At 42.8% G+C, this 11,345-nt stretch overlaps 1 long non-coding RNA gene across 1 annotated transcript; it reads left to right on the forward strand.

The window, feature by feature from the left end:
* The first annotated feature begins 5,618 nt into the window (after positions 1-5,618).
* Positions 5,619-6,865, forward strand: LOC120703545. The gene is made up of 2 exons (XR_005687067.1): positions 5,619-5,979; positions 6,517-6,865. It is a non-coding gene; the product is annotated as an uncharacterized LOC120703545 (long non-coding RNA).
* Positions 6,866-11,345: the final 4,480 nt, after the last annotated feature.

Consider the following 11,345-nt stretch of genomic DNA (forward strand, 5'->3'; position numbering starts at 1 on the left):
TAAATGCACACATTTAGGGGGAGTTCACTTTATAGCTTGTGACTTTGAGACTAATGTGTTTGCTAGTTTATCTTTTGTAGTCTCACGTGGAGTTAACACTCTAAGAGAATGTTATTCACGATCAATGTGAACAAACAACTCTATAAGAGTGATTAGATAATTTGTGCTTTCATGCATATTGAGCCATGCTTTATTGAACTTAAATATTCATATCTAAGTCCATAGGCTATGTGCTCATACATTTGCTTAACCTTGGTATACCAAGTACTCTTCTTTCAAAGACTTTCAATTGGTTGCAAGTCACTTTCAATTTGGTACATGCAAGGTAAACTAAGTTGTTTCCCCCGGAGGTATGCTAGGTTCTAAACTCTTTCAATTGGTATAATTGTCAATTTCTTATTCTTTTTAGAGCTACCTCCGTGCATGATATGATCAAAGCTTTCTAGTTATAACATCTAGTTGTGCACTTGATTTTCACATTATCATTTTGTGCACATACTTGTGGAAAGCTTAACTCATGTCATGCTAGTTTCGTGATTTTGTGATTCACCATAGTAAATTCTCAATGTGTATCTTCATTGATATCATACAATTGGATCATGAGTCATGGAACTAACTCCCTAGGCTACTAATCTTCTTTTGAGCGATATTGTTTTGCAAGACCTTTTTAAGTGATTTGATTCCAAAGGGGGAAATACCTAAGTGAATCAAGTCATGAGGGAGAATTAAAGGGGGAATCATGGTTTTGGGGGGAGGCCAAGCCATCATTGCATGGTGGTAAGCATCCAAGTACGGGGAATTTGGAGGCTTGACAAGGTTTGGGATGCATAAGTAGGGATGCATCATGCAAAGATGAAGTAAAGCCAAGTTGTGGATTAAAGATTAGTAACCCAAATTCCCCTCCCCTACATATGAGGTAATGAGCAAGGTAAAAGGATAATCTCAAATTTCATTTGATATCCTTCATGCATCATTGTAGCTCAATGCCTCTCTTGGAATGCATGATCTCATCTTTACAATTGGTATTTACATTTGGTATCTTTTATTTGACATGCCTTCCTAGACTATCATATGGTAGGTTGTTTTAGTACTAACTTCTTATCTAGTGCAACCTACATGGGCGAAAACCGTCGCTTCTCCATGACACATATTTTCGAAAGAAAATACCAAAGTCTACAATTGGTATCAATTCTATTTTTGGTATTCATTTGGTGTCATGTTTTTCAAGTTGTAGAGTTTGATCCTCATTATGTGAACTACAAGTGCATACATTTGATTAAGTGATTCAAACACTATTGCACACATTTAGGGGGAGCTAACTCTATAACTTGTGTTTTTGTGACTAACATGCTTTCAAAGTGATATTTGTTGTAGTCACACTTTCTTAGTCCACATGGTAATGCATTCAATCCTTCGATATCAAGATGATGCACATTGCAATTAACCTTACAAATTGGTATCAATTGATCAAGAAAGATTGGACAAGGAAAGAAGAACAAGCCATAACTCCCAAAGGTTAAAGAGATAAATGATATAGGGAGGCATGGCTAGTCACCTAGAGCTATCTCCATGAGTTCAATTTCTTTTGAACACTACCCCTACAAGTCACAATTGGTATCACAATGGATGTCAAGATAGGAGGTGCCACAAGTTTTGAAAAAGGGGGAGCTTGTTCAAACAAAGGGAGATATGCCGGATTTAGTTGGTATAACACTCTATCACTAGTGAATTACTTTTTGCTACTAATGCTCTTTGTTGCTAGTGGTAATGAAGCTTTTAGGTGTTTGATGACAAAGGGGGAGAAATGTACCCTAAAAGCAAGCAAATATTTTGAAATAAAATGATGCCATTAGCAAGGGGGAGGAATGGATATGCAATGCAAAAGGATGCATAGTGATAGGGGGAGGTACTTAGTCAATGTGGGGGAGAAGTGCAATTTGAAGATCCCATGGACTAAGGGCTTTTTAAAAAAATGAGCATTGAAATGTCATCCGAGCAAGCTAAGTAGTTTCCAACTTTTCAAATTATTATCAATTTCATATTCTTACAAAACATCTCGCTTGCTTTGGTTGTGTTGTCATCAATAACCAAAAAGGGGGAGATTGTAGCGAAAATGGCCTCTCATGCCATATTTCAATATAATGTTTTGGCGATTGATGACACACACAACACTTGGACTAATGTGATTGTTAAGATGACTATTCTCAGGCTTTTAGGTTCAAGCGATGACAAAGAGAAGAGAGGCGTAGCAAGGCCCGAAGGGCCACCCCTACGGGGGTTCCGCTACCCGGTTAGTGGACGGGGGTCGAGGGGGAGCCGCCCCTCGCGGGTCTCAAGGCAGCGCCCTGAAAGCTCTTCGGTCCAAGGGACAAGGATTGAGGCATTTTGCTATCATCGGTTAAACCGACGTAGGGCAAAATGAACTCACCGGTGCAATCACAGAGAAGGTCTGCGGGCTAGGGTTTTACACTGGATGAACCGACGCTACAGAAGTTATATACGTCGGTGCATTGGCAGATGAAGACCGAGGAAAATACCTACACCGGTTGAACCGACGATGCATCGGTCAATTGCATCGGTTCAGTTGTCCAGAGATGTGGTTTTTTGAGAAACGTGAAGGAGTTACACTCACCGGTTAAACCGACGCTAATATTACATACACCGGTTGATTACATCGGTTAAACCGGCGATACACCGGTTGATTGCTAATGGCTAGTTTTTCAATTAGCAGTTTACATACACCGGTTGAACCGATGATGGCATTTGGGGTACGTCGGATTAACCGGTGTTACACAGTTTTCTGACAGCTTTTCTCCAACGGCTATATTTGCTTATGCTGCCTATATATACCCCCAAGGCCGGGTCATTTGAGTGTGCCGGAGTTCAAGGAAGTATACAAGAGCTAAAGATCATCTCCAACCACAATAGAGCTTCATTGTACATCATATAGGCTTAAGCACACTTGTGAGAGTGCTTAGTGCTTGTGATAGGGATTAGTTATTGCGAGAGCTCCCTTGAGAGAAGTCTTGCTGCGGCAAGCAACTTGTGATCCGTCGTGTGACCCTCCGTCTTGGTGTGGAGTGGCAACGACACTTTGTGCGGGGGAAGAGGAGGCCCCCTCCTTGGTGGAGAAGCTCCGTAGTGGATTACGGCCGGGTGACCGAGAGAGACGGTGGCAGTGCACGGGACTCGGTGTCTTAGGGGCACTTGCCTTTGCTTGCCGGCATCGCCTTGGTGGCGAAGTGCAAGACGGTGATCGGAAGAGCCTCGGTGTTCCGTGGACGTAGGCGTTTGTGTCGAACCACGTTACATGACCGTGTCTACTCGGGAGTTTGCATCCCTCTTGCACTTACCTTTTTACTTACCATATTACGTTTCCGCATTTACTCTATCTTGCGTACCTTTACTTTCCTAGTTAGTTTGATTAGGATTGGCTAGGTTGCAAGTCTTTTAGGGGTAAGTAGAGAGTAGCATAGATAAACCTTAGTCATAACTAGCATATATAGGACGTGTTAGGTTTATCTTATGTAAGTAATTTGAACCCTAGGTTAAAAAGCGATTAGCGACCCTATTCACCCCCTCCCCCTCTAGGGTCGGACACCCCGGTGATCCTTACATATACATCAGGCACTTTACTCAAAGTAGTACCATGTGTAAGATTTCCAACACCAGAAACTGTTTCTAACTCCAGTTATAAATGTCACAAAGTTATTCTAGTGTTAGTTAAGAAAAATTACTTTTCTACATATGAATATATATAAAACAACACACACTTGCTCAATGAAGTCAGTCAAGTTAATAACTACTCTATAAACGATTGTCCATGAAAATGTAACTAAGAAACTTCATAACAAAACTGGTGTTTTGTTGGATTACAACTTTATAGTGAAATAAATAATGAAACTTTATCATCACCATAACTTATACATATGCATTCCTATAGAATCGACGACTCTAACTGACGGGACAGATGAGTTGGTGCCGGAGCATGAGGAAGGAAATCCTGATGCCCAAGTGAACGTGACTGAAATATTTCAAGACCCAAACCAAAGTTCGGAAGAGCCCAAGACTAGCTTTGCTCAGGAAGGCAAGCCCCGGTGCACAAATCCCCTAATTTGGATTCTATGCAATTTATGTTCTTATATATATGTACTTGTGCATTTAAGTTTACAGGAGTTGATTGGAATCCTAGCTGTATGATCCTAGGTACTCATGTTCTGAATACTAGAGCTTAAGTCCGGATAGTCGCTCTGCTAATAGGACCGGTAGAAGTCAAATGATTTCCTGTCACTCGCGAGAAAAATAGGAGTTGAATGTCTACTACATACTGAAACTATAAGGTCTATGGGTGGGGTCAGGGTACTATGTTTCTGGATGAGACCCCATCTGTTTAGTGAAAAGATGCTAAGGCCGCAGTGTGTGGTAGTGGTGGTTAAGTGTTTGAAACGTACTAGCCACATGCCGAGAAATATGGTTATCGGTAAGCAGAGTACCTAATTGGACCGGGGAGTGGACTTATCTCTCACCCTCTGTTGGCGTTTCTTATGCCCAAAAGAATATTAATTCCGCAAGCGCACAGAATCACCGTTGTAGCGCTTCATCTTAGAGTATTCTAGAGTATCGTAATTTTCCTCAGGGAAGCACTATGATAAAGAGTATCGTAAATCGAATGATAACCATACTGGTTTAATCACTACAACACAAGTGACCTTCCGTGACGAAAACCTCATGACGAAAGTAATAATCGTTATTAGTTAATGTGTTTTATGACATTTTGTAAGGACCGATATATGTTAGTGACGAAAATGAAATGCTCGTCATAAAGACAAACAAAAAATTGCCACAAACCACACCTACGAATTATTGTGACGATTCTTGTTTCGTCGTAACTATTTTCTTTGTCTGTGCACACCACCACCAAGTATTTTTACTTTTTTTTTGAGAAATGCAGTACAGACGTAGACGCTCACAAACACGCACGCACACTCATCTCTATGAATACACACGCAACCCTGCCTCTATGAGCACCTCCGAGAGACTAAGCTGGCAAATCCTCGAGATTGACGAAGTCACCACAAGTGCTTCGCGGTTGACGAGAACGTCACCTACCACTGAAAGCATAAACGCTGTTCAATCATAGAAAATTCACTCCCACATAGAATCGAACCCAAGACCTCATATGCTACTAAGACTCTGGTAACCACTAGGCTACGAGGCCTTTCGCACCAAGTATTTTTACTTCCCAGAGCAATCAACATACCGTGCGGAACAGTATCCATGAAAAAATTGGTGGCACCTAGCCGTCCCATCAGGCTACAAACTCTAAGGCCCCGTTTGGCACAGCTCAACACAGCTTCAGCTTCGTCACTGTAGCGACCCTGTAGCTAACTGTAGCAAAGCCAGGTGAAGCCTCCAAAACCTGGCTTCACCGGCTTCTCACCTCCTCACGTTGACTGTAGATGAAGCCGACCTGCGCAGCTTCGATGAACAGTGCCACACACAGTGCGGCACAGTGCAGCACAGTACCGACGAAGCTGAAGCTCCTCCCGACGGAGCTGTCCCAAACGGGGCCTAACTCGCATCACCCCGTGTCCCAGCCTGAGGCCCCAACACAAAGAGCCGCCACCCCCAATGGATCCTCACCGCGTGCGGCCCCGATGGCTCCTCGCCGCACGCCGCCCCATCCTCGTCGATCTACTCGCGCGCCACCCCATCCCCACCGCCCCCAACTCCCCTCACGCGCGCTGCCCCGACCACACCTTGCTGCGCGCTGCGCCATCCTCGTGCAATCCTCGCCGCACGCCGTCCCATCCCTTCCCATTCTCTCAACATGTTTAAACGTCATGTTCAAGGATTTTGTGATGGTCCTGATTTCCTAATCTTGTAGTGCTAGGTTTGGTCAAATGCTGAGTAGTCCACTCGCCTTCTGCCCCCAACCCGTGAAGGCCTTCGGTGGATCTGCACGTCGCTGGCTCAAAGGTTCTGGATCTGCAATCCCTTAGGCTTTGTATCAATTTTTTCCTCAATCTTGATGAAATCTGCAGTAAACAAATTTTGGGATGATGTCTGAACTGCGCTTAAACATGTGGTAGTCACTGTGAACATGTTGAGATGCCATATCTTAATTTGTTTATTCTCTAATCTGTGAACATGAATTATTGAGATGCCATAACTTCATTTATTTATTCTCTAATCAGTGAACATTATAACTATTATTGGTATAAATTCATGCTCAGATTTAGTTGCACTGTGATAGTTTAGGATTTGATGGTGTCAATAGACTAAAGATGGTTTATGGTGTCAATAGTCCCAGGCCTGCGGAATGCTTGCCGCTCTCCGGTCGGCCGCCTTCTTCAACTCCCTCACGTGCTTGGCAGCCGCCATCCTTGGAAAAAAAAAAAGAATTTGGGCTAGGCAAAAATTATAGGATCAAACAAATTATTTGGAGCTCATGCATAATCCTTTTTTATTTTCCTTTTCTATTTTTCTAATATTTATTTCTCTGATATTTGGCAGTGAACCCTGGCATATGATTGAGACTTGCAGCAGCATGCTCGAAGGGTGAAACACATAAGGAGATCATGGAACCAGATAAAGCTCATTTATTAGGTACCATTTATTGAACAAGCACCTTGTTCTTTGTTTGTAACTTTTGCTCGACCAATACAACACACATGAAGCTCAAATCACATTTGATGGAAGTAAATATTTAAGGAAATTTTGCCGAAGTGGTTTGAATTAATTGTGGCATATGTTATTCAAATGAGAGAATCGATTAACTCTCTTTTTCTGCAATTTGGAGGCCTATAGTTGCTATTATTATTGTTTGATCACATCATATGCAATGGTAACACAATTTGGTCCATCACTTAAGATGCTTTGTAAAAATATATTGTACATACAAATTTCCTTTAGGTGACATCTTTTACCTTTCATGATCTTGATATATTGGCAGCAGTTTTGGCAACACCGAACTTACTCATTTCTTGGACATTCTGATTTGTCGTAGTCAGGACACATAGGATCATGCATCCATTTTTCAGAAACGTGAATAGCTCATGGCTAAATAAGTCAGACTCCTGCCCTGGTCATTGTTGTGCTACTTTTGGGATTCCTTCCTTTCAGTAGCAATGCATTGTTATGTGCTTTCCTAGCACTACAAGAAATATGGTGATCTATGACGAAAATTTTATGACATTTTAAAAAAGCGTCACAATTGCACACAATCCATGACAATTTTTAGATTTTCGTCATGAATTTGAAGGTATGGGCCCTAGGCCCAAAACTTAGTGACGTTTTATTGAATTCGTCATAATTGAGCCCACAAAACATGACGTTTTAACATTAATGTCATAGAAATTGTCATAGTTATTTTAACTATATGTTTTGACATTCATCATTTTTATTCAAGTTTTTTCTTCTCTTATTTGATGCTTACGTGGTAGCCTAGTCAGCGCACACGTGGTCTACCGAGTGGGGCCCACTTGCGAGCTAGGTCAGCAGCGTAGTCAGCGTACCACGTGGACTATCGAGTGGGGCCCACTTGCGCAGAAAGAACTCTTAATCAAAAAATTGCGACTTGGTTGCGCGCTTGAGAATCGAACCCGCGACCTGTGCTAAGAGAGTGAAAGCGCTGAAAACGTCATAGAATGAAAATAGAATTCGTCATGGATTTGATATCATGCTCAAACCACAATGGTGATAAAGAAAAATATGTTATTGTTAACATTCGAATATTTTCATATGGTTTCCAGATATAATGTGTAATTGCACGGTTCCTTAAAATAATAAGTAGAGGGACTTTGTCGCACTAGAGTAGGGGGATCGAATAGGCAATCCCGCAATTTATAAAACTAAATGGAAACAAAGATTGAAACAATTGATCCAATAGTTGTTTAACTGTAGCACGGAAGTGATAGATTACAAACCAAAGTATTGCTGCCCTGCTCAGAACCTGATAGCCGGCAGGACCTGCGCCTGTGCATGCACGGGCCCACCAGCTGCTGGAGCTGGGCTGCTTCTGCAGCGCTGCACGCCGAATGTTGGGCCGAGCCGAGCCGCTGGGCCATGTCGCGCACACGTGCTCCTGCCCATTTTAGAAAAAACATTGGTGTTAGTGAGAAAAAATAAGTTGCCTTTGTTTTGTGTGCGGATTTGATACTATGCTCAACCACAAATTTGACAAAACAACTACGTGGCTTGCTTTAAAGAAAATAAGATGCATTACTTCTTTTTTTTAAAAAAAACGTGGGTGTTGTGCAAGGTAGGAAATAAGAAAAAATAAGTTGCCTTTATTTGCGTGTGATGGAAGAAAAAAATCCTCCCGCAGAATTGGTGATAAGAAAACCAAAAAGCTGCTCACCAAAAAAAATAACGATAAAAAATTGGGGGGAAAAATGAGGGAATGGAGCATTCGAACCTTGGTCACCAAAGACCAGGCTGCCGCACCATACCACTGTTCTACACCTTCATTGGTGAAAATGTTTGGTATTATCTTAATATTCGTGCTTTAATTTGGAAAAAATAAAAAGTAACGTGCGCTCATAGGGTATAGAACCCTGATCTTAAAAATAAGAAGCTCACGCCCTACCAAATGCTATACACCTTCGGTTGTGATGATGGCTAGTATTATTATATTTATAGACTAGAATCTCATGTTTTAATAATTTGGATAAAAAAGAGGTGCAGAGAGTAATGAGGGATTCGAACCCGGGGCATGGCAATGAAACCAGGGTGCCCTACCAATGCGCCGCGCCTATGTCTGTGATTATGTTGGACAATAGTACTTTTATATTAGTCTTGTGACGTGGCCCTATAATGAAGAACATATGTGTGATTCATCTTTTTCTTTTTGATCCGGAATTAAATTATGTAATTGATATTTCTTCCTCATATGAACTCCAAATTTGATGTTTCTTTTTTTTGAATTTTTCTAAAATCAGGATCTGTTATTTTGTGGATTTTATTTATATGTTAATTGCTATATCTTGATTGTTTTTGTATGACATGTTTTATTCCAACTACATAGCTAGAGAATTGAAAAGCATGTTTTACCATAACAATTGCTAATATAACTTGATATGTTTCAATGTTATGGTCAACATAAGGTGGTGTCCAAATTTGAGGTGCATACGTGTTCGAACATGTTATGAGATATTCAAATCTCAAAGTTTTGACTTGAATTACAAGAAACTATGTGAGAGATGTATCCGTTATGAACAATGCGTACTTCAAATATCATAAAATCCAATGAAATTTTTATGTCATGATTATACATTCATAAAAAGATTCTATGGCGATTTCCAGAATTTTTGGATAAGTTTTAGATATTATTATCATTATTTTATATTACGGTTGCAAGTAGAAGTTTGAATTATCCCTAGCAAACATTTGAACCTTTTTTCTATTTTTAGGATATGAGCTATAATGGATCAAACGTCCTTGAATTATATTTTTGGAAGTTTTTAAATACTATTTGAGATGCATGTAATTCAAATTGTGATCATTTTTAATAAACACATAGATATTCATTTAAAGTACTGAAAATAGTAAACCAGTTCAAAATTTTTTGAAACTTTTACAAGATATCTTATATGTAGTTTATTACATATGAAAAATGTATTGGTACATATAAAATAACTATTTTTATATGTTACTTTACAATGGTGCAACAAAAGAAAAATGAAAAAGAAAAAAGTTAAACGGATAAGGAATGAAAGAAGGCCCATTTCAGTCCAAATGGCCCAACTATTTCAGTCCGTTCATCGGCGATCCAATGGCTCTAATCAGACTCCATGGATATAAAATCGCGCTCAACACAAACCCTAGCTCCTCCATTCCCCACACCCCCCGCCTGCCCGCCACCTTTCACCTGCGCGGCTGATGAGGACATCACTCCTACGGATACAAACGACACTCCTCAAGATGATATACAAGGTCCTATTACTCGCGCACGTGCTCGACAATTGAACTTACAGGTGAGTTCGTTCCTAAGTAATGTTTATTGTGAATCTGAGAATAGATTGCTACCTAATGACTTAATTGTACTTAGGAACAAATGAGAGGATCAGCAAGGGTGTGGAGAAGGCCTTGGAGGCGTGGAGGACCAGCAAGGATGTCCGGATCAAGATGGAGGCCCAAACCGATTCGACTTCGTTTCAGTTTCGGACTCCAGGAACATGCCACACTAAAACGGACGCCCAGGTTGCATACGGAGTCGGATTTGGGCGTACTTGATATGGATGGAAAGATAATTTGAAGACGCTTCCAATAGATCTGGTCTCAGGCTCAAATTCATCCGGAGTCGACGGGAATCATCTGTGGAATTTGGCGTCCAGAATCTGTTCCGGTGCTGCGTCACTGTTTTTGGGCCGATGGCCCGTGTATCGTGTTGGAGCCTAATAGGGGCGCGTCCAGGAGGTCTTGCACGACCTAAACCCTTATTAGTAGCCGCCGCCGCCATCGTGAGACTTGGGTTTTGCTTAGATTATTCTGTCGAGAACAGTTTCGCCGCTGTGTCAGTTTGTGAGACCCCAACTTTGAGATTAATCTTTCATCTGCAGAGTCACTTCAATTGAGCTGCGTTCTTTCGAGTTCTTGCTTGTGTTCTTCGTTGCGCTTGCAGGGATTAGCCTTCTTGGTGAGGTCAACCGAGTTGTGACACGGTTGATAACCAGAGGAGTTGTGGTGCTAAGATTGCTGGATTCGGGTCTTAGGATCTGAAGCCGGATCGGTGTGTCTCGCTCCGCCTACAACAAGAGTTATCCAGAACCTGACGGAAGATCGGGAACCCACGTCCCCATTAGCGGCTGCAGTCCACACTCCTCTCTCTCGTCCCTCCCCGCCCCCTCAGATCCTTCGGTGGCCTCCCCGTCCCTGGCCTCCTCATGCCGGCGCCGGCGCCTGCGCCCGCGCGTGAGCCGGCGTCCTCCCGCACCGCCGGAGCCGCCGCTCATCCGCGGCCTCTCTCCCTCTCTCTCTCTCTCTCTCTCCCCACCCCCTTAGATCCCCAATGCCCCCCCACGCAGCTCGCACCACCGCTCGTCCCCAGCCTCCTCACGCCAGCACCGGCGCTGGCGCCCGCGCATGAGCCGGCGTCGACGCCGCCGCCCGTGCCTAACGACGGCCTGTGGAGGCAGCCACACGTGGAGGATGGATCCGGCGATGGCCTCCTCGCCCTCGAGGACTCGCGGTCGGCCACCTCGCTCATCCATGGATCCACGTCAACCTACGTCTCCTACCTCGGCTCCTGCATGCGACATCTCCGGCGGCTCCTCGCCCATCTCGCCTGCGGCAACCACTCCCCACTTCTTTGCTCCAAGATCCACGCGCTGTGCCCTCGTCCC

Source organism: Panicum virgatum, chromosome 4K (assembly GCF_016808335.1).
Source record: "Panicum virgatum strain AP13 chromosome 4K, P.virgatum_v5, whole genome shotgun sequence".
Classification (NCBI taxonomy): domain Eukaryota; kingdom Viridiplantae; phylum Streptophyta; class Magnoliopsida; order Poales; family Poaceae; genus Panicum; species Panicum virgatum.